At 44.6% G+C, this 8,470-nt stretch overlaps 1 long non-coding RNA gene across 2 annotated transcripts in view; it reads left to right on the forward strand.

Annotated features, from left to right (window-relative positions):
* The window catches only part of LOC128695630 (uncharacterized), a 165,328-nt gene extending 156,858 nt beyond the window's left edge, over positions 1-8,470 (forward strand). For both annotated transcript variants that reach the window (XR_011392002.1, XR_011392001.1), the window contains one exon: positions 8,451-8,470. This is a non-coding gene — a long non-coding RNA (uncharacterized lncRNA). The remainder of the gene's footprint in view (positions 1-8,450) is intronic.

Below are 8,470 nucleotides of genomic sequence, written 5' to 3' on the forward strand. Positions count from 1 at the left end.
TGGAGAACTTAATTAACCTTTCACTGTGGCAGCCTCTTAATCCTGTTGTTTACGGCATTTTATTTGTTATAAAGTTAGACTCATCTGTCTGCTTTTCCAGTTATTCCATTTTCGTACATTTTCTGCTCAGTAACCGATAATCACATTTTTGGGAAGATTTTGCGAAGTTTGTGTGTAATACATCCACAATTTGCATTCAAGCGCATTCAGAACAGTGTAATGGTCCAGGTAGGTGCAAGCGGGGTGTGTGTATGTATGCGTGTGTAGGGAGGTACCACCTCTGGAACTAGACTGGGGACCCTCATTCTCAGAGAAAACAATAAACTTACTTTAGGGAAAACTTAAGGTTCTCCCCGGAGCTGTTTGAATATTTTCTTCTCCTACCACCCTCTATATTCTATGTAGATTTTATTTAAAGACAAAATACACTGACAGAAATATAGTAGGGAGTAGAACAACATAGATAACATATCAGAGCTATCTCGAATACTTTATCCAGCTCCCTGGTGGTGGGCCGCGTGCCTAGAATGCTGCAGGCATTTTCCCTCTGAATCGCAACATTGAGTCTCTGAAAGAGGAAACTGGCTGCTCTGTGATCCTTCGTTTCTGTTATGAGTTTTTCACCCAGTTCTTGAAGGAAATTAAGAGCACACTTGCCCCATGTTCCAAGGGTCTCCGACCCTACTGAGATGAAATTATAGCAAGGGGAAAGGCCTTCGTATTTGCGGGTCTTCTGGGTCTCCCTGTAGCTGGTGGCTCCACCCCCATTCAGCTTCAGAGTATGGCAAGTAGGTGTCTACCAATGTGGCGGCACGGGTGTAGTCCTAGGCAATCTGCTTACCATCCTTCCAGAGTAGCATAGTGGCTCCATCAGGATGCTTTTGCCTTCAGTCCGACCTTTGTACTTGGGGCTCCCGTTCAGCTGGGCAACGGCCTGTGGCGAGGCTTCTCTTTGTGATGTCGTTGACCACCTCATGTCTAGCATACTTCCCTTCTGATGTGTGACACACGAGACCGTAAAGTCCGAATTGATCAGCCGTCGCCCTGCCGCAAATACACTTACGTTTGGTGAGTATGGGTGCGGCTAGGCGAAGAGCAACATCAATCCGAATGGCCTGTGGGTCGAGTCGAGTTCCTAGAGAGGAATTGGGAACATCTAAAAGGAAATCTCCTGAATGCGGTGCCTTCACCGCTAGGAGACGAGCTTTTCCTTTTCTGAAGCATTGGTGAGCATTGTGTTTGTGATTTTTTCCATGCCCGCTTTGTCCCAGTGGGAATGTTTGTGCTCTTTGGGAGGAGGTGGTCTACTGGAGGAGTTTGCAAGGGTATCCCACCGCACGGCTGCTTCAATGACCCTGGGGTCTTGGGCTCCTATCTCAAGTGTTCGGGGACAATCTCCTTGACTAGTCCACTGGGAGTCAAACACGAGGACAGAAATGCAAATAAACCTACCTGCGTTGCCTTGCGCACTGCTATACACCCCAGTTGCACTGGGAGTTTCCTGGTCCCATTGCTGACCCTCCAGTGACAGATTCAGTACCTTAAAGATTGATCTCAGGAGTGAGTCGTATTCGTTGTATTGGTTTGTCAAAAGAGGATGCGCACCTCAGGAATTGAGTGAGTCTTGGCAGAGTAAGACACCTTGAGGAGATGCAGGGTATCAAAATCTCTTATTCTCTTCGGGTCATTCAGTTTGTCCTTGAGGACTGTGTCGATGCTCTTCGGGTCATTCAGTTTGTCCTTGAGGACTGTGTCGATGGCCTGATGACCCGGCGGTGCTCCCAAAAGAGTGCTTTTGGATGGAGTGGTAGTAGAGACTTCAGGGAGGATTGTTCACACAGCTCTGATAATTTCCTGGTTCTTTGTGATGATTTCACGCCTCAAAAAAAAAAATTATTTTAGTTGTTTTCTACACTTTATCTCTTGACACACAGTTCTGTATCTATAAGATTTATTTACCTGCAGTTTTGGGCAGTTTAGTTGGTAATATTGTCTGGTTTCTAACGAGTTTGCTGGTGTAGGGTATGTGAGCAGTATTAGAGGAACACAGCTTTTGACCTTCATTCAGATAAACGAAGAGAAGATTGTTGGCCGATGGGCAGCAGCGATGGTTTGTTTAAAACGATTCATTAACAGAGGTGTTTCGGTTGGATGTTAAAGGAAATATTTATGCTCTTGTTCGGATTTAGTGGTGTATACAACGTACGGCAGCAGGTAGTGGTGATGTGTTTGATAAACCTTGTGAATAAGGATATATTTTTGCTCTTATGACGGACTGTAATTCATTTGAAGTTTTGTGGTTCAGATAAACGTGTGATAGTGTTTATTAAAGAGCTATATCATCCTAGGATACATTTTTCTTACACCAACGCTCTTTTTGAACGTCCTGCGTGCCATAGAACCCAACAGCCAGTCTCCCCCCCCTAACACACACACACACTGGTATTTCTCCATAAAAAATTGATTTACAGCTTAAAACGAATTGTGAATATGGTTTATATACATCGGCAGATAATGTATTTAAAAGAGTTTTGATTATTTTGAGTATTTGCAATAGCCAAAGATTACAAAACTCAAAAGAACCGTCAAATAGAACGAAAGGAACACGTGACAAACCTGGGTGTAATTATGTTGGCTGACCTTTTTCAAAGAATAAGGCAAATATCACAGAAGCAGGAAAATGACCGGGTGAATAATGAGACCCTTCAAAACTGGGGAAATTGTGCTATTGGTGACACTTTACACATCAGAGCTGGAACATTTGAGGCCGGCATATAACCAATACATTTAAATTACTGGGAGATCATTTATACCTGGAATGTACTTGAGAGACTTCTCTCAAACCTGCACACTGCCATCATATATTGGACTGAGGGATGGGAGGAAGTGCAAGATAAACTCTGTGAGGAGTAGGGGCATTGTGGGCACAATAAGAGAACATTGTATTAACATCCATGGTCCCAGACTATTTAATATCTTACCAGAAGATATCAGGAACACCGCTGGTACAAGTCTTAAGAGGAAACTGGGCAAGTATCTTCAGGGGCCAGATCAATCAGGCTGTGATGGATATGTGGGCCAGCTAGCAGCCAACAGCAACAGTCTGATTAACCAGGCAAGCACCAAAGAAGCCTGGCCGAGGGCCGGGCTCCAGGAATAGAAAAATTCTCAGAACTTATCAACGGAAGCGGGAAGTTCGGTCGCTATAGCAGAACTTAGTAATGATGACAGCGAATTAATTTTAGCAACTTATGTTAAAAAGCATGTTTTTTAGGGTTTTTTGTCATACACATCAACGTATCTAACCCCCCCCCCCAACTTCACTCCATCCCTTCCCAACTGTAGCCTGATCTGCCTTAGGGGAGTTCTATTTCCTGTGCCTGGGGACAATGTCGACCTTGAACCTGAGTTTGCCATGCCTTGTGTTGGGATTGGTCCCTAACTAACTGGCTCAAGCTCATGCATCACTGTTTTTAATTTGCACTTTCAAAAAAAAAAAAATACGATTAGTACGTGTATACGTGAAGAGCTATGTTCCCCAGGTTACAGTACTGTTCCTTGGTTCTTTCTCATTATCGTATCTTACAGAGGAATAAATCCTAGTACCGTGTCATCTTTTGTAGACGATACTAGAATCTACGAAAGTGGGCAGCCATTGAAGACGCAGCACACCTCCATGCTAACTAAAAGAGAATCTTCCAGGGGGCCACTGGCGACGAAATGATGTTCAGTGAGGATTAGTTTGTTGCACCGTTATCGAAAGATTGAGGAAATAAAGACTGGAACGGAGTATTAAACAAACTCGAATCACTCAGTAGTGTGTTAAGACTTATGTGAGAGACCTGGGAGTGCTTGTCAAATCGTCTCGCCTTCAAGATTCAGGGATCACAGCAGTGTTTCTGTTACAACCTCAAGAAAAATTAATGGCTGGATAACTAAGAATCTTCAAAACAAGAGCTATGCCAAGTCACACTGATGATACTCTAACTCTCCTGTTCTTTCTAGATGGAGTACTGCTGTATTCAACAGATCCGCTAAAGGCATGCGAAAAGCAAACCTGGAGAATGTGCAGAAAACCTTCACTGCCCCCATAAATTCAATTAAGCATCTAAGTTACTTGAATCGTTTGAAGGCCCAAAACCTGTGCTTGGAACGTGGGCGAGAGGGGTACATTATAATCTACACCTGGAAAATTCTAGAGGGATTTGGTGTAGTGCTCAAAGGCGCCCACTCTTAACAGTGTGCAGATTAGAATTCATCCCCTCCCGCACGCGCGCGCGCGCGCGCGCACACACACACACACACACACACACACACACACACACACACACACACACACACACACACACACACACACACACACACACACACACACACACACACACACACACACACACACACACACACACACACACAGTACATGTGTGTGTGCGAACACATAGAGTTAAAAGTGAAGGGGGAAGCACGAAGGGCCGGACTAATGAAACCAAACTACAAGAAAGGGGACTGCACAAGCATGAAGAACTTCCTGAACGGGGTTCAGTGGAACAGAGAACTGGCAAGGAAGTCAGTGGACGAGATGATGGAATATGTGACAATATGCAAGGAAGCCGAGATGTTTGTACCCAAGGGTAACAGGAATAATGAAAAACCAAGGATGGTCCCGTAGTTCACCCGAAGGTGCAGGGAGGCAAACCACCAAGTGTGCTAAGGAATGGAAGACGAAGGACCCAGAAGAATAAGGAGACCAGTCGTAGAGCCAGAAACGAATACGCACAGGTAAGACGATAGGCCCAAAGGAAATATGAGAATGACATAGCAGCGAAAGCCAGATCTGACCCAAAGTTGTTGTACAGCCACATCAGGAGGACAACAACAGTCAAGGACCAGGTAGTCAGGCTGAAGAAGGAAGGAGGGGAGATCACAAGAAACGACTGTGAAGTATGCGAGGAGCTCAACATGAGATTTAAAGAAGTGTTCACAGAGGAGACAGAAGGGCCTCCAGAAAGGCAGAGAGGAGGATTACACCATGAAGTGTTAGACACAGTACATACAACCGAGGAAGAAGTGAAGAGGCTGTTAGCGAGGTAGATACCTCAAAGGCGATAGGGCCGGATAACATCTCTCCATGGGTCCTGAGAGAGGGAGCAGAAGCGCTTTTGTGTACCACTAACAGCTATTTTCAACCTCTCTCTCCAAACAGGACGACTACCGGAAGTATGGAAGACAGCAAATGTAGTCCCAATTTTTAAAAAAGACACGAAGCATTAAACTACAGACCAGTGTCAAAGACGTGTATAGCATGTAAGCTCATGGAGAAAACTATCAAGAGAAGAGTGGTGGAGCACCTAGAAAGGAATGAACTTATCAACGACAGCCAGCACGGTTTCAGGGACGAGAAATCCTGCGTCACAAACCTACTGGATTTCTGTGACAGGGTGACAGCAGTAAGACAAGAGGGGGGGGGGGTAGATTGCATTTTCTTGGACTGTAAGAAGGCGTTTGACACAGTTCCACACAAGAGATTAGTGCGGAAACTGGAAGACCAAGCAGGAATAACAGGGAAGGTACTGCAATGGATCAGTGAATACCTGTCAGGAAGATAACAGCGAGTCATGGTACGTGGCGAGGTGTCAGAGTGGGCACCTGTAACGAGCAGGGTGCCACAGGACCTAGGACCCGTGCTGTTTCTGGTATTTGTGAACGACATGACGGAAGGAATAGAATCCGAAGCGTCCCTGTTTGCAGATGATGTGAAGTTGATGAGAAGAATTCAGTCGGACGAGGACCAGGCAGAACTACAGAGAGATCTGGACAAACTGCAGGCCTGGTCCAGCAACTGGCTCCTGGAGTTCAACCCCCACCAAGTGCAAAGACATGAAGATTGAGGAAGGGCAAAGAAGACCACAGACGGAGTACAGTCTAGGGGGGGCAGAGCCTACAAACCTCACTCAAGAAAAAGGATCTTAGTGTGAGTATAACACTGGGCACATCTGAGGCGCACATCAACCAAATAACTGCTGCAGCATACGGGCGCCTGGCAAACCTAAGAGCAGCATTCCGACATCTAAATAAGGAGTCATTGAGAACCCCGTACACTGTATACGTTAGGCCAATATTGGAATATGCAGTGAGAGTTTGGAACCCTCACCTAGCCAAGCATGTAAGGAAAGTAGAGAAAGTGCAAAGGTCTGCAACAAGACTAGTCCCGGAGCTAAGAAGTATGTCCTACGAGGAGACGTTAAGGGAAATCGACCTGACGACACTGAAGACAGGAGAGATAGAGGGGATATGATAACGACTTAAAAAATACTGAGAGGTATAGACAAGGTGGACAGACAGGATGTTCCAGAGATGGAACACAACAACAATGGGTCACAGTTGGTAGTTGAAGACTCTGATAAACCACAGGTATGTTAGGAAGTATTTCTTCAGTCACAGAGTTGTCAGGTGGGGAATAGCCTGGGTAGTGATGTGGTGGAGGCAGGACCCATACATAGCTTTAAGAAGAGGTGTGATAAAGGTCACGGAGCGGGAAGAGTGACCGGGTAATGGCCAGTTGAAGCGGGGCCAGGAGCTGTGACTCGACCTCCGCAACCACAAATAGGCAAGTACAACTAGGTTTTTGCAGACATTGCGAAATACCAAATGAAAAGCAGGTGTGTAAAGAATACAGGAAATAAGGGAGGATTACCAACATAACCCAGGCTATTTTCAAGCAGGAGCTAGATAAGTTTCTCAAATCAGTGCCTGATCAGACGGGCTGTGGTGTTGGCATTGGCTAGCACCAACTACCTGGTTGATCAGGTCATTCACCAGGAAGCCTGGTCTGGGACCGGGCTGCAAGGGCGTTGACCCTTGGAATACTATCCATACTAGTGTTTTGCGAATTCTTCGCGAATAGGAAAACTGACTTCATAAATAGGGAGAACTTACTTTATTGCATCTTAAAAATATATAAAGGCCCTTCCTGTGTTTCCAGAAGGGTAGATGGGCACTTTGATTCCATGGTAATCCACTCAACTGGCGTTCAAAGTTCAGTAAAGTCCGGGAGTACGTTATGATCTGCGTACTTGTGGAATCAGCATGGCATCGCCCCCAAGTCTCTAGGTTGACCTGATCAATCAAGCTGTTGGTGGTGGTAGCCCGCACACCAACATAGGCACCACAGCCTGGTTGATCACGAGCCAACTTGAACTTAAGTTGCTTCTTGGAAAATTAGGGTTTGTTAGTAATCCCGTTTTTTATATGAAACTAGGATATTGAAAAGTAGGTTCCTTGACACACTTTGCACCCCTTCTTCTCAATGGGGGGAGGGGAGTATTTAACACCATCTGTCGACCCTCTTGCTCTCGTAGGGAGTAATGTCTGCCTCTTCTCTGGAAAGGGTGCCACTCTCCTCACTAAAAGTGCTTGCCTCTCTGGCCATAGGGGGTGGGGATGACATGGAAATAATTATGGATGCGAATTGAGGAATAGACTTAGAATAGTTTACTTTTCTGGTGCTGTATAAAGTAAAATGAACCTAACATTTTTAACTATGAACAACACTTTACATATTCAAATGGAAGAAACTTAACGAAGTGTTGACATGATGTACCAGACCAACTTGGCTGTGATGGATATGTAGGGCAGCGGGCCTTCAGTTGCAACATCATGGTTGACCAGGCAAGCACCAGACGAGCCTGGCCCATGGTCGGGCTCCGAGAGTAGTAAGACTTGAAACTCATCAGAGGTATGAATTACCGAAATTCTTTTCATCAAGATTTTTATTTACGGGTGTTGTGAATACAAGATGAATATTTGACAGCGTGATTATAGTACAGAGTTTGAAGTCACATTGTTTACATCGCAAGCTTCTCACCTAAGAAAGCTTAGGGTGCTTGTAAAGGCATGTTATTTAAACATTATCACGAGGTGCGTGCACTCCACCTCATAAAGATACTGCTTGTGAAATGAGCCATACCTAGCTAGGCTGTCCCTGTAATGGTACTTCCTTATACTAGCTGCTTATCTGTCATCATAGGAGGATTGTCAGACACAAGTATCATGGATTTTATTGTAATCGAATGACTTGTAGTAATTTTATTATTAGGCATTGTGAAAATGATTAATGTTTTTTCAGTCATTCCTTGAATATTATGAACCTTTCTCGTTTAATTAAAATATGTAAATTTTGTTCCCAAGTGAGTGTATTGGGTGGTATGCACATATTAAAGCAGCTCGTATGTCAGAAGATAGTTGTTTACACTGCCTTGCAGTGGGGTGAAGGAAGTGCGTTCTATATTACAGCTGCTTATGTTAAACTTAAGCAACAATATTCAGGTTATTGTGTTACTACTGATACATGGAAATGTGTGAGCTTAAAATTGATGAGTGTTAAGGGCGTGCTGTTTAATGTTAAAACGTTGATCATGTAATATTAACTCGTTTTCTCTAACTCTTCTCAGGTGAGTAGCGACCTGATGAG

This window comes from Cherax quadricarinatus, chromosome 14 (genome assembly GCF_038502225.1).
Source record: "Cherax quadricarinatus isolate ZL_2023a chromosome 14, ASM3850222v1, whole genome shotgun sequence".
Taxonomy (NCBI): Eukaryota; Metazoa; Arthropoda; class Malacostraca; order Decapoda; family Parastacidae; genus Cherax; species Cherax quadricarinatus.